Below are 14999 nucleotides of genomic sequence, written 5' to 3' on the forward strand. Positions count from 1 at the left end.
GAGATATACACTTGCCTCACAAAACACTGAATCCATTACTCAAACCGACCTTCAATCAAATCTGATCGAATCAATTATGCAAACGGCAGAGAGTGAAAAATCCCTTGCCCTTGTCCAACATTGTGATGAAACTTGTTCTCTGTGTGTCTACTAAATACACAGTATTTAGAAAATGGCAGACTGGATCGGCCCGAATGAGTGAGTATTTGTGCCCGAAAAGAGCAAATACAATTTGCACGATTTTTTCTGTAATTCGAGCGCGGCCTGCCGACACCGAGATTTTTATCTGTATCTGGGTATTTGCTGCTATATCTAGTATGTGGTTTATCTGTAGCTACTCACACACTCACCCTAGATACAAATGTATCCGCTGGCCATGATGGCCATGCTTGGTGACTCAATGTGCCCAGTTGAGAGCCTCTAAAGCTGTTTGCCTTTTTGTGTTTGCTATGATAATTTAAGTATGCACTTGAAATTGTAATGGCATTGTGTGATACTTCTCTGCACCCTGCACCCTAAGAAATAGTATTTAAAAAGTGGTATAAAAGTGGCAGCAAGACAACTGTCTTCTGTTGCTCTTCTGGAAAAGCAACCCTCCGGTTTCTGCAAAGAATCGTGTTAAATATTTTATTTTTTCCAGCGCTTTTATTTTATTTTTAATGTTATTACACATTAAAATCGTTTATACTTCTCTGATTTTCTGGTTTGAAAGATCAATTTATATGTGGCTTTCATGAACATGAAACATTAGTAAGTCGAAAAGTAACTAATTTGTATGTCAAATCCACCCACCTGTCCACCTCCGAAAGTTACATTTTTTTCTCAGTTGGTTTTTAGCTTTTGCGTGCAATTCTAAAAAAACAAAAAAGATAAAATGAAAACTCAATGTGACATGCGATTTTAATCGTGCGGTTGTGGGTAACGAATTGAAGCTTTCAATGGCAACCTTGCGTAAATTGCTGGCTTTGGACCAAACGATTTTCCCAGGCCCAGCTGTAGGCGAGGCGGATAAAAAATAGTTTTTGGATTAGAATTCCTTACAAAATTTTCAGCAGCTTTTGATGTGGGCTCTGTAAGAGATTAAAGAAGCCTGAAAATGAAAGGCAAAATTTCTGCCCAAGCCGCAGGCTGAGCCAGCTTGGAATCTCCTGTAGTTGACCTTCAGTTAGTTATTAAATTTTCCATCGAAGGCGTAGGCATATAAAATAAAAACAACTGTTCCAGTTTTTGGCCATGCCAATTCCTCTTGGCACTTGTTGACCTTCGATCGGACATCTGCAACAGAAATACGGAGTCTGAGAAGAACAGGCGGCATAAAATTAAACACTTGCATAGCCGTGGCGACAATAATGAACAATGATGAACTCGATTAAAAGAAGAAGCTACCCTCAAACCAGTTAACCTGGCCAAAAACCAGGTAAGGCAGTAGAAACAGACGAGCAGAATCGGGACGGAACGGAACGAGACCAAGCGATACCTACCAGATACAAGATACTTGATGTGAATGTTGCCACATTGGATGGCGGCGACTTCCCAAAAGTCGTTCCCTACTGCAACATTCTCGTTTTGCCACTTTGGGATTAAGCCTAAAATATGCATTTATAATAAGCTAAAGAAGCCGTCGGACCCGACCTTTTTGTCAACTTGATTTCTCGGGATTATTGCAAGTTCTCTACCTCTAGCCTAAGCTTGGCCAATTTCATTTCCCAAGGTCAGTCACTCTTATGGTTTTGCATTTCATTCAATACATTTCCGTGAGGGTTGACGATGCCCGGTATGGTAACTAATGGCAACGATTTAGGTCCCATCAGTCATATCTTTCCCAGGCGACCAAATGAATACAATCAATTAAATTCTGTTCGCATGAACAAAAAGTCTTGACACGAACGTTAGAAGTTACAAGGTATAAGGATGCAGAAAGGCTTACTGTATTGACAGAAGCTAACTGAAGCTAAAATTGAAATTAATTGGAAATCTTTAAAGATAAATACATCTTCACAGGATACATACATCTTCACAAAAGAAAATACATCCTTTGTGAAGGTTATCAGTTAAGGTCAGCATACCATAGATTGATCAAGATTGTTTTTATTTTATAAAATTGTCTTACACGAAAGTACGTAGTATTGGAATACCGTTAAACATATAAACATATATATGTATATGTATTTATAACTTTCCTATAAAAAAAAATCAGCCAATTTATTGAATCCAAAGAGATCCAATAAACTTTTTTCATAGTAAACCTTCAACGTTCCCAGAATTCATTAATAAGCAGAGAGTCTTTCAACAGATTAGTTCCCCCTCGCTAAGGTAATTCCCATTTTAATTTCCATTTTGAGAACTTGAGAACCTTAACCCCACTTTGAAACTTGTTAGAAAAACCCCTTTCCCCTGAAATGCGACTTGAAATCATCACGGCGGCAAAAACTCAACAAAACTGCATTGTTCTGAGCTTTGCTTAATAACCAAAAATTCTCGCATAAAAAAGTACAATTTTGAAGTCCATTTAAGAAACAACAAGCGTTTCTGTGAAGGCAGAAAAAAGTCACATGATTTTGTTGCCTTCCAGCTTTGCTTGCCTTCCTGTTGTCCCGCTCTCAGAACCCATCTCTTTCGCACTTGCAAATTTGTTGGCCCCGACTCTAAAGCAAAAGTACAGAAAAGTTTCCGCAGAACAATTGCAACAGAAAGTCATTGCAAACCCTAAGCAGTTTGCATTGATGTTAGGGTTGCATTGATTTTCATGATATTCTTATTTTTTATTGACACATTTTCTTTAGATATTTAAACAATTAATTAGAAACTCTTTTAAATGATTTAATATTATATCATTCAAATATAATTATTTTACCGCCCTTTAGTCTTTTAAGTAGTGTACTTAATTTTTTGCGTACTTATACTTACAATCTAATCCTTTTATACAAGGATCCTTATTTGATTTGATTATTATTTTATATAAGATCAAAATATCGATTTGATAAATTACCACTTAAAAATATATAACAGAAAAAAATGTTGCATAAGATACATATGTATAAAAAAGAATACAGAATAAAATTAATTTTAAACAATATATATTTATTATTAGTTTTATAAAATGAGTTTAAAATTTGTCTGAAAACATGTTACAGAGTGTCCACTTTACGGAAATCCTATCCACTAGAAGCACCAACGGCGGCGACCATGGAAAATAAATCGTTACTGCGCCATAAGACGATGACGACGCCGGCGTTGCTGTAATGGAGAATCCGCCGCAGCCGCAGCCGCAGCTTATCTCGCCAGCCACCATTCTCCATCTTACTCTCTCTTTCTCTGTCGAATACTGGCTGTCTCCTTTCCGCCCGCTTTTCTAATGAAGATGATAATGAAATGTGTGCCGTGCCAAGTACAAACCTATAACCACAAGCCTTTACCAGCATCTCAGTGACCACCCTTCATCCCGCAAATCCACGACATGCAATCTGAACATTTTGCGAATTTCTCAGCTGCAGCTACTGCAGAATGTGTCTTTGGATATTGTTCTGAGGTCATTTTAAATCGTTTAATCGGCCAATTAGTATATAGTAATATAGGCTTTAGTAATATGTATGTAGATTAATGAAATACCTGTTTAAAAAATTTAAATTGTTTAAAAAATAAAAAATTACGTGTGCATCATAATCCTTACGTAAAAAGATCTAAGATATCCCTTCTCTTCTCTTATTGAAATAATCAACATATGCATAGGAAAAAAATCGTATCAATAAAAAATGTTGAAAATTGGTTTAAAAATCGATTTTCGATGATATGCTTTTATTCCTTCATCTGAAATTTGTGTTTGTAAAGTATTTAGCACATTTTGTGTATTATTTTTTACATTATTGCTGGTTCTGCTTTTGTTGCTTTCCATCCGATAGTCGATTTGTTTTGCTCGTTTCGGTTCTAAGTTAGCGTGTATTATTTTTTTCCCATTTGGTTATTCCAGGGTGATTTAGCAATTTGTTGTTGTTTCCCAACAGTCTCAGCAGCAGCAGCTAGCAGCATTTCAAGGTCTTTGCACTATTTGTTTTTGCCAAGTTTTGCACACATCCCATCATCCCATATAGTTTGTATAGAATATGGCTGTGTTTGTTGGGTGTTAGTTTTCTGCCCCATCTCGAGAAGTTTTTTTGTTTTTGCGAAAATTTCTTTGCTGGTGCGCTCGTGTTGCAATTTTTTCTCTTTTCCACTTGACTGACAATTTGATTGGCAGCTTAGCTTTTTCATTTGCCATTGTAGTTGTACATACTTGTAGTTATAGTAGCTTCCATCAAGCTCTCTATTCTATCGTCTACCTCCAGCAATTATATTTAATTTTATTATTGAAGATTGCAGCAAGATTTTCGCCCCCAAGGTCAGACGTGTAAATCTTCACTGGTGCTGTGGTCACGTAAGCGAAACTTTTTTACTCGGCCCGCTTCCTGTCTCTATTTCTCCGCCAGGCTTCCTATCTCTTTCTCCCTCAATGTCGCGCCTTATTTAATGGGCCTAACCATAGCGACTGTTGTTTTTTGTTTTGCTTTCTGAGTTGCTGGAACAATTTTAGTTTTCTGTTCGGCATTTCCTATTAGAAATTCTTGACATTAATGCAGTTGACCGGTTGCACTTGTTGTTTCATCGCTTCTGTTGTACTCTTGGCTTCTGTAGTTGATTTCGCTATCGACAATTTCCTTTGCACTTATCCCAGGCGGAAGATCGCCAAGGAATATTGCCGACACATATGGCGTATGCGCAATATGGGAAATGTGATTACGTATACGCAGTGTTGGCTATGAAACTGCATCAAATAGTTTGTAAGCATTTGTAAGCATGTGTGTGCATCAAAATGAATGAAAATGCATCAAACAACCAACATAACAGATGCAACATTTGAAAAACAACTATATTTTGTAAAAAAAACTTTAGACAGATCCCGATTCTAAAAATTTGTCAATTACTTTGTTTGTGCAATTAAAACAACGATTTCTTAAAAGTGTGACTTAGAAGTAATCCCAGTTTATGCGAAACTAATCATTTCATTATTAGTAGTTTTAGTATGAATAGATCGGCTAAAATCGTCAGTTTGGCATCGCATAAACACAGTAAATGTTATTTTACTAACAAATTTAAAACCTTTATGTCTCAATATTGAAACATCGTAAATATACACGTATACAACATTGCTCTTTTATAAAAAATAAGATGCTAGTCTAATCTAAATTTTCCACACTGACCGAAAGACCTCGAAGAACTCTGTGATGGCAATCCACAATCATTTCAATCGATTACGAGTTTTCTATGTACTCAGCACTCAAGAAACTAATTGCACAGCATGGTCATAGAAAGAGATGGAGGAAGTGCGACTGCGACAGGGAAGGAAGGAGAGGCGGGAAGGCTAAGCAGAAGCAAGCAGAACTCTTAACTAGCCATAATTGTTATATTTTTCAAGCACATTGTAGTCATATGCGTGTCGTTAGTTTGCCGATTCTGCAACAGTCGGAACATCGTCATAGTCATCGGACTTGCGCTCGCTGGGAGAGGAATATATTTCTCAAGGTTACGCATACGCCATGAATGCCACACTGTGCCAGGCAATGCAATTCCATACGCTGTGAGCACAAGTCTAGTCTAAACAAATAGACTACAAACGAGCGAGGCAATGCAAATAGCGAGAGATACTGAGACGCGGCATGGACACTTGTGCATTCCGCTGATAGAAGCGGAGCTCACATGTCGTCGCGTCTATATTATGTGGTATTTTGGGAATTGGAAGGAATTTAAAGAGCGGGAGGGGCTCTAAGCAACTGTTATTCTGCGAACAAAGCGTCGAAAGGTTCAAAAGGCAAATATCGATCGAAGTTTTGGATTAGAGCAGCTTTCCTGCCACACACAGATGTCAGTTTTGTTTCTTAATCGACTACGGCTTTGCACTTTGCATCACTACTACCTTCTCACCATCAAACCAGCACTAAGAGCTGCGCTCAGCTTAGTGAAACATTTTCCCAAGAACTAATAAATGCAATTGCGAAGCTCCCAGCATGCATTAGCACCACCCACATGGCATCCGTAAAAACAAAAATTTATTTTTTAAGTGTTTTATATGTAATTTTAGAAACCACCACCATACTACCATGTTGGGTTTGGCACATGTTTGGGATACACATGTTCGTTATTTAAACTACTTGTTACTACTTAAAAAACTTTTAATGTTTATTTTGAGGTCAGTAACTTTTTTAGTTTAGTTATACAAATAACAATTTATCGAATTATTATTATGTCAAGCGATAATTTATAAAAAGATTTTTAATACTTTTCCTTTTTTCCTTTACAAGTACGTTAGAGCATCTCTGGTCCCTTTTAATAAAGCCGAACTTGGAAATTTCTTCTTTAAATTCAATGTTTCCTTTTTAATATTGCATTTAATATTTTTCTCAATTTTCAAATTTTTTTTCAAAAAGGAGAGAAGTATTGGTAATATTAGCAATACCTTATATAAGCAACATAAAGAGAGATGGGAGACTAATTTCAAAAATCAAATCTTCTATTTTGTATTATATAAGACGAAGGATCCGTCTTTTTCCGCTTAAATGGACTCCAAAAATGGCTGAATATCATAACCCATATGGTCAAAGCATTGTTTTCATCAATGAGGGGGACATCAACGAGGGGAAGGAAAATATAGGATTCCTCTCCATTATTTCGGTTGTTCAATGGGTGAATTTAAAATTACTATGCAAATTTTCTACCGCTGCTGGATCGGATGGAGTCTTCCTGGAGTGAAGCAGAAGGTTGATGGCGAGAACAAAAGCGCCAGGGAAACGCCATAATTCAAGTAGCCGCAGCGATTTCATGCCTGATTTCAATTATCAATATGCGCCATCGACAGCAGGCGACAGGCAAGCCTCCGGCAACCCAGACCAAATCGATTTGGAGCCCAGGCCAGAAACCCAACAGAAGTCACAAAGCCCGAGGCAGTAGATGCGGCAGAGGAGTGAAGGAATACGCGAGGAGCAAAGAAGCTTGAGCCGACACGTCCAACAATTGAACAATGGGCACAAATCATTTCATATGCCAATCGTGTGGTCGATGATTGCCCGGCTGCATCACTCTTTAAAATAAAAAAAGAGATGTTTGATTTAACATCTCCCAAATGCCATTACTTTAATACTCTGAAAAATTATCAAGAAGGAAATGAGTAAATAACACATTGGTACATATGTATATAAAGCAATAATTAAAATTATGAGTGAATAATATTCTCTAATTCTTTTTCATATTAATATTTTATTATTTTATTCTTTATGGAAAAATCACTTTTTTATTATATACACATTATAAATGCAATGTTATTATTTTTTCCAAAATATCAATACCCCCACAAAGGGTACCAAAAAGACAAAACTCACTTCATCATTCTGTATACAATCTGAAGTCTTGTCTTCTCTTTGCCATATTTTATTTTAGATCAGACTTTGTCACATTTTTGGGCAGTAATTTGTTTGCCGCTGCTGTTGTTAGGCGGCGATTTGTTTTGTCAACTGTCGGTGCTGATGAATTTAATAAATTTAAAGCGCAAAAGTCAGACAGCAATCATCGTCATCATCGTCGATAATATCATTATCATCTGAGGCATCGTTGTTGTTGGCATCTTCGACAGCAATGACTTCAGCATGTTGTACATGACACAAAAGCTGCAGTTTATCGATGGCTCTTGAATATAAAAATCCATGAAAATAACCCGAAATCGATTCGACGGAGCCATTTTTGGGGTGGTCAGACGTTAAGAGAGGGTCGTTGGCGTAGTCGATCCATCCATTGAAGTGTGGGCGTGGCTGACGGCGGATGCAGAATGCATTGAATTTTAAGTCGGTATAAAAACGATTTGGATCCACAAATTTGGCCGAGTAAAGCGCCAACAATGGAACAGATCAAATAAAATAAATTTTGTGTCAATTGAAATTGTTTGGTCTTGTCATGTCATAAATAATATTTCTGAGATTTTTGGTTAAATGAAATAATTAAATATTTATCATTCGAGCTTATCGAGACCATTAATCATTGAAGAAGGGGCGAGTCATTCGTATTGAATAGCAGGAAAAAAAAACAGATACATATAGCAAACTCAGGTACATACCATTAATTGGCTTCTATTTTACTTCGCTAAAAATAAATATGTAGATTGTTAAGTATACACAAATCCTTAAGAATTTCTTTAAAAAATTGCGTTGTGGGTTCATTGAAACATATTTTATAATTCCACATACACACGTATGTATTTATTTAATACTAAAAGTTAAAACCGGCTGGAGTCCCATATTACACATTTTAAGTTAACATCCACCCCAATTGGGCACATAATTCATGGCTCTTTCTTTGAGAGACCATAAATAATTCCATTGCCGGCACAAAGAAGCTTACCGATAAGCTCGATTTGAAAGCTTTAATGCTCATCAAAATGCATTTTTGTTGCTAAAATGAGTGGCTCAACCCAAAAAACGACCTTTCTTTTCAAGTCGTGCAAGGAAACATTCATCAATTTTAAAGCCCGTAAAAGGGAGCTAAATGGAGCGGGATATGTGTGTGTGATTATATGAAAATCCATTGGAGAATTAAATTGGAGACCAAAAAGAAAATAAAATACATTTAAAAATTCTTAAAGCTAAGGTCGAAAGGGAATCTTACATACTTTACGAGTTACTGTTAAGATTTCGCTGACATTTCGCACATATGCACAAAATTTCCTCCTGCTTTTATTCAGTTTTTATTATATAACATTCTAAGACGTGAATGGGGCTAAGGGGCTAACGAATTTCTTAAGGGCGGTGGAGGGAGACAGAAGTAATTCTTATGATTATCATAATTTATATGGCCTTCGGGCTAGCTGAGTTTTATGTGGACTCAAAGCATATTTACGTAAATATGTCTGTGGGCTCCATATAATATACATATGTATGTACATAAAATATTGTATGGATGTACATACGAAAGAAAGAAGAGTTCTGTTTGCTTGCCAGTTTGAGAGCTGATGGTGACGTACGTCTTCCGTGCCGCTTCGTGACTCCCAAAAGTGCACAAAAAAGTGCCAGCACAGAGCCATCTAACTAATGCTAAATACTTTGACCTTGGCTGGGAGTTGGCTGGTGTTCGGTTTCAGGGTCTTGAAAATTATATGCCACACAGGTCTAGGTACACACGTATGCTGCGCACCTAACAAAACGTTGTACAAAAACAATTTCCACTCAATGAATAGAAAAATTGCCAACAATTGTTTGTTGGTCAGACCTCCTGGTCTCATAACGATGTTAACTAAATAATTAGCTGACATAATTCCGCTTGGCTAAGAGCTGTAAAAGACTGGCCCATTAGGCACGAGCCCGAATACCCGGCCGAGTCGCCAAGTCACCGAAAAGTTGAAAAGTCGAGTCAAATGTGTCAAATTAAATGCGCATTAGTCCCGTCATTACAAAGAAGCAACAGAAATAACCGCAGAAGCCACTCATCTAGCCAGTAAGACGAGCACCAACACGTTCTCTCTCTTTCTTCAAATAAACTTGTAGCATATATGTACATATATATGTATGGGTATTAAACAATTAAATGGACAGCAAAATTTAATTGCATAATTAATAAACATTAAAAGCACTTAGCTATGGCAACAATGTCTCTTAAATGCTATACAATTTGCAGTTGCCGTTTCTTCTGTTCATTTTCTGTTACCGTCTGTCTCAGCTTCTGCTTCCATTTGGTGTCTGCATTTTTTCTGTTTTGTGAGTTTGCTTTAAAAGACACGCACCGTACCACGTGTCGTATACGTAATTTTTGAGAAAATAACATGGCAGCATGGTAAAGAAAATTTGATTTCACTAGCCAATAAATTACATAATTATAAATAACATTATAAAATTAGGCGACTAAAACTTAAGACATTAAAAAACAAAATCAAAATAATCAAACGTGAAAAGCCTCACAAAATTGACAAAAATAAAAAAAAATCTCATTTCAAGACAAGAAAAATTCCAAAAACCAAAAGCCGCCGCTGCTGTGTAAGAATACCAATCAAAATTATCATAACAAAACACAAATATATACATAGAACAGGGAGTTGACCTTCACCTACAACTCAGACGAGGCCAGTCCCACCTTCGCAGCGTCGTCCGCCTTCGTTGCCCCTTCTGCCTCTCTCATTCCCTCTTTCTCCGTATCTGTCGGATTCTATCTTGCTATTTCTGTCTGTCTTTCACAGAGAATTTAGTTGGTCATGCGGGCCAGCGCCTACGCAATTAGCAGGCTCCACTGGAAAATGGTACACATTAAACATAGTATAGGTGATATATTTATTTTACCTATTAAACCAAAATTTAGAATATTAGGGAATAATATACATATTTTTAGAAACTGTTAGAATTTTAAGTATTATTTACAAAAATTGGTTTTTAAATCAATTAGGTATTTATATGTCCCACGTTCACTAACAATATATTTTTTTGAGTGGGGCCGCAAATACCACTCATACCAATCATTCCAAACCAAAACCTGACTTTTGTAGATAACTTTAAGATTCATAGAAAGTGAATTTTCTTGGCATTTGACTGCTAGTCTTGACTGCTAACACAGAGAGCGAATTTAAAATTGTATTTTGGTCTAGTTCCTTTTGTGTCTTTTACGGTTACAAATTCTTTAGATTTTCGGTTTTTCATCTACATATTTTGTTTATTGAGTTGGACTTTTTCTCACGTACAACGTTTGACCTGAGCTTTGAATTAATTCGTTCAATAATTTACATTTTTGTACCTTGCCGCGTACTCTTGAGTATTTCTATTCTGTTGTTTTTATTTTCTTTAGTTATTTATTTATTTATAAGTCGAGGGGACTGCAGGCTCTTTTTGTTTTCTTTATTTTGACTCGCGAGTTGTTTGGTTCTGTGTACGTGAGCGACTTAAACATGTATTTTTCTGGTTTTTTGTTGTTTGGGTTAGGTTCCAAGAAATGGGTGCCAGTTATGGAGTTAGTGACCAAGAACACATTGGTCTCATCTATATCGAGCCCGACATAGTGGTAAACACTTCTCGGAAGTGACTTTGAAACCAATTTAAGCGTTTTGTAGTTCCCGTTTATGTGCTTTGCATGTTCAGATTTTATATTGGCGTCAGTTATCAATGCGGAATTAACGCCGATGAATCAGATTGGGGATTTACAACTAATAAAATTATTCCCGTATTTTAATTTCTCTCTTTGGGACTCTTTTTAAAGCGATCTTTTACAATGTCTAATAGCTTAATTTTTAAACAAAAAAGTCATTGTGTTTCTTGAGACTCATATCGCAGTATTGAATTTTGTATTTATAAGTATTTATTAAAGTCTAGTCATTTTTGTCGTTCTAATTGTCATTTGAGTAGATTCACTCAGTATACCCCATGTTATCATAGAATATGTTTCATTTACAAAAGAATGACTACTTCTTGTTGAAATCATCATATGATTTGTCTTACAAGATACAACAAATTTTTGACTACTAACAGAGCTTTATGTCTTCGATTAAAAATTTGTTAAAACTAATTTAGTTATTATTAAACCAGAACGTAAAGCATTATTTTGAGTTCAAGCTATTAATGGTTTTATAAATGTATACATATGTAATTTGTTGTTTTTTTCACGAACAGTAGCTGTAATAGCGGCAGGGGAATGAAACAAAAGCTCCTGGCATACACTCTATATACTTTGGTGGCTTTGTTTGCATATTGACACAGGTGAAACTAATTAGGCCACAAAACCCAGTTCATTTCTGTTTTATTTGTTGTCAAACAATGCAAAAAAGTGAAAAAAGTGAATTCAACAGAGGCATACAATTAAAATATGCGAACGGACTTATTTCTTTTATTCTCTAGAAGAAACTAAAGAAGCTCTTGCCGCTTCTTCAGCTTTTGTTTAAACAAGGTGGTGTCATTGAACCGCAGCCCAGAGTCTCCTTAAAGTCGATAAAAAAACAACACTTGCGCTTGGAAACTTTTCGAGTACATAGAGGCTCCCAACTCCATGCGAAAAAAGGCAAGTAAAATTGACCCAAATTTTAGGGCCATCCGTCGACCAACTGAGCGTATGCGTAATAACATTTTAGTTTCGCTAGTTTTCGCTTTCATGCGAGCAAATCTGCTTAAAGTGCTCACCAGATGTGAGAGAGCCCATGAAACCGCAGACGGGCCCAGCGGAGGGGCGCGAAGAACGTGCCGCTGCAAAATGAGTTTCATTTGCAAAAGCGCGCGTGAAAAATTCATTAAAAGTCATCATAGTCCGAGCCGCCAGCTGCGTTTGCTATTGCTGCCAGCTAGCCCCTTTCATAATAAGCCTTTACACTACCTTTTACTTGATTTAGAATAGTGTGTAATTACAATAACAATGTTTTTGCAATAGATCCCAATTTGAGAATTATTGAGGGAATGAGGGAATAAGGATAATTATTTTGCAGAATATTACAGAACAACCTTTTATCAATTTTTGGTATGAATATTTGGTATGACTTAAATTATATATATAATTTAAGTTATGCACGTATTGGATATTATAGAATAGGTATTTTTAAAATTTAAATATTTTTAGAAACAACATATAATATAAATATGTAAGTGTGTAATATATTATACTTTCCTTTCAGTAGAGTATTCAACTTGCAGGTTCTTTCACAGTTTTACTTCCTGTTTTTTTACACAAACATTTGGTTGAGGAGGGAAACCCATAATTGCAGCATTTTTTACTTTGTTTCTTTGGAATGTGCGCACAAAAAAGTTGCTTATTAAAATTGAGCGAGATTTAATAAGCAACATTTTATGCAGGCCGACTGAGAGAATAAAAGCGCGGCGAAAAGTATGTGGGGAAGAGTTTCCCCAAGAGTTTTCATAGCAGCCACCCTTGAGGTGGCCTTTGGGTTGTGCGGAGGTGGCTGTCGGATAGCGGTTTGTGCCACTTTGCTGAGCATTTTCAAATGCTGTCCGCAAAATGGCCGCCGTAATAGTCGTCGGAACTTGTATGTGGATGTGTTGATTATGAAACTGCTAAAGTGGGTCTTACACAAGTGTGTCTGCTTCAACGGAGGGAGGGGTCAACCAAGGGTGGCGACGGTGGTGAGATCCACCCGCTAGCGGCGAAAAAATGCAGGCAAAGTCACGTTTTGTGCCACACTAGTTACCAAATGTGTAACCAAATGTTCGCTATAAAAACATTTTTTGTACCTAACATTTACTTTGGGAAAATACTTTTCTTGTTTGTAGTTGGATGAAAGGGTTTCCTTAGCCTCAAACAATAATTTCTTCAAAGTTTACTTTACATTTCACTTCTAACGACTAAGTTTGGCAACAACGCAAGTCACAACCTTATTTTTATAAACTCACTTTCCACTTTGGATAATTTTCCTCCATCACCATTGCCATTTCTTGTTGATTTTGTTGAATGGCAAAAAAAATTTTAATTTCAACTAGACACCTGGCCTGCCAGAATATGAAAACTCTACTTGGGAATTTACATTTCAATTAAGCCTGTGCAGCTCTCCATCCAGCCTCCACCCGCCCACACATTTTGTTCATACTGTGCACAGGATACTCAAGATGGGAGTCGGCAGTCGAGCAAAAATGAATCATAGGTGTGTAGGGACCACGAGGAACGGGAATCCGCCGTCAGACTTAAGCTCAGACAAGCCTACACCAGTAAGCCGCTCAGGGTAGATACGACTCCCAGGACCAAAAATCCAACGGAAACGTCTGGCAGTCGCAGGCCTTGTGTTAGCATTTTCATAACCTTGTCACCTTGATATGCGCATAAATTTGAACCAAACATTGTTTATTTAAATGACGTCGCATACAGTTCACCTTTTAAGAGAAACCCAACCCCCCACTTCAGTGCCAAAATGAAAGTCCTCCAAACCTTAAAGGGATAGAATGGAAGGCATGAAGTTAGGAAGAACTCAACTTGCCAATATTTTCAGCTATAAGGCTTAACCATGTGAGCTTGTTGTTAAAATGCTAATATTATATTTAGTCCTTAACAAAGACAAATAAGCATTGTAGCATTCTTAAAAAATTAAGTTCTCAATCTCAGATTTTTCTGCTTTTTGAAAGTTAAGGAATATATTTTCCCATATAATCAGATTAAAACCGGGTCTATGCCTTTGCTATTTGTCTACTTTGACCTATTGTGGAAATCTAGAAGAATAAATTACAGAAGAACAACTTAAAAGTGAATGTCCGGCAAACAACGTTAACCAAATCAAAGGAACTAGGAAATTTATGCTAACGAAATGCAGGAAACAGAAACGTATGAGTAGAAAGCATTCAGTGAGTAGACACTGTTCTACAAGAAGTGGAAGGCAGACTGAATGAAAGCAAAAGTTGGAGAAAAGCAAATGGTTGCTCTTTGGTGACTTCTTATTTTCGGGGTATCTGCATTTGTATACATATATTTTACATCTGTCTGATGTGTCGTCTGGGCGCAGCACGCGTTCAATGATTTTATCAATGTCAGCACCAGTCGCCGACTGCCGCCTGCTTGACTGCTGTTTCAAAACTGCCGCAGGGCAGCGACAGCAGATTCAGATACTGATATGTACATACATGTACGAACATACTGAACATGTATCTTAATATATATCTTAACTGCTCGGTTGGGAGTAAAAATGAGAAAAGGGGCTTTACCGACACGAGTAGATGAGTTATACAGTCAATAGGCACAAAGGTGAAAAAAAGACCACCACTTAAATGAAAGATTCTCAAAAGAACTCGATTGAGGGGCTCTTTGAAAAAGTTTAAATAAAAACCTATTTTATTTTTCAGTTAAGTATATAATATAACTTTATAAATATAAATAAAGCAAAGTTAATAAAACCTAAGGACGTGTTTCATAGACACAGATTACATTAGATGGGTACTAGAAAATAGCCAGTAATGAAATAAATTGACATGGGGTAAATTTTGAATGTTAATGTCGTCAATGTTGAATTATAAAAAGTATTTTGG

General features: G+C 36.7%; 2 long non-coding RNA genes across 3 annotated transcripts; one reads left to right on the plus strand and one right to left on the minus strand.

Annotated features, from left to right (window-relative positions):
• Positions 1–3084: 3084 nt before the first annotated feature.
• Positions 3085–3970, minus strand: LOC138925798 (uncharacterized). 2 transcript variants are annotated; one of them, XR_011442011.1, is made up of 3 exons: positions 3671–3807; positions 3417–3609; positions 3085–3352 (listed from the first exon to the last, which is right to left on the minus strand). It is a non-coding gene; the product is annotated as an uncharacterized lncRNA (long non-coding RNA). The 2 variants fall into 2 exon arrangements; XR_011442010.1 differs by lacking the exon at positions 3085–3352 and adding an exon at positions 3860–3970 and having other exon boundaries at positions 3475–3609.
• Positions 3971–5756: 1786 nt separating this feature from the next.
• Positions 5757–7217, plus strand: LOC138925799 (uncharacterized). The gene is made up of 2 exons (XR_011442012.1): positions 5757–5895; positions 6113–7217. It is a non-coding gene; the product is annotated as an uncharacterized lncRNA (long non-coding RNA).
• Positions 7218–14999: the final 7782 nt, after the last annotated feature.

This window comes from Drosophila bipectinata, chromosome 2L (genome assembly GCF_030179905.1).
Source record: "Drosophila bipectinata strain 14024-0381.07 chromosome 2L, DbipHiC1v2, whole genome shotgun sequence".
Lineage (NCBI taxonomy): Eukaryota > Metazoa > Arthropoda > Insecta > Diptera > Drosophilidae > Drosophila > Drosophila bipectinata.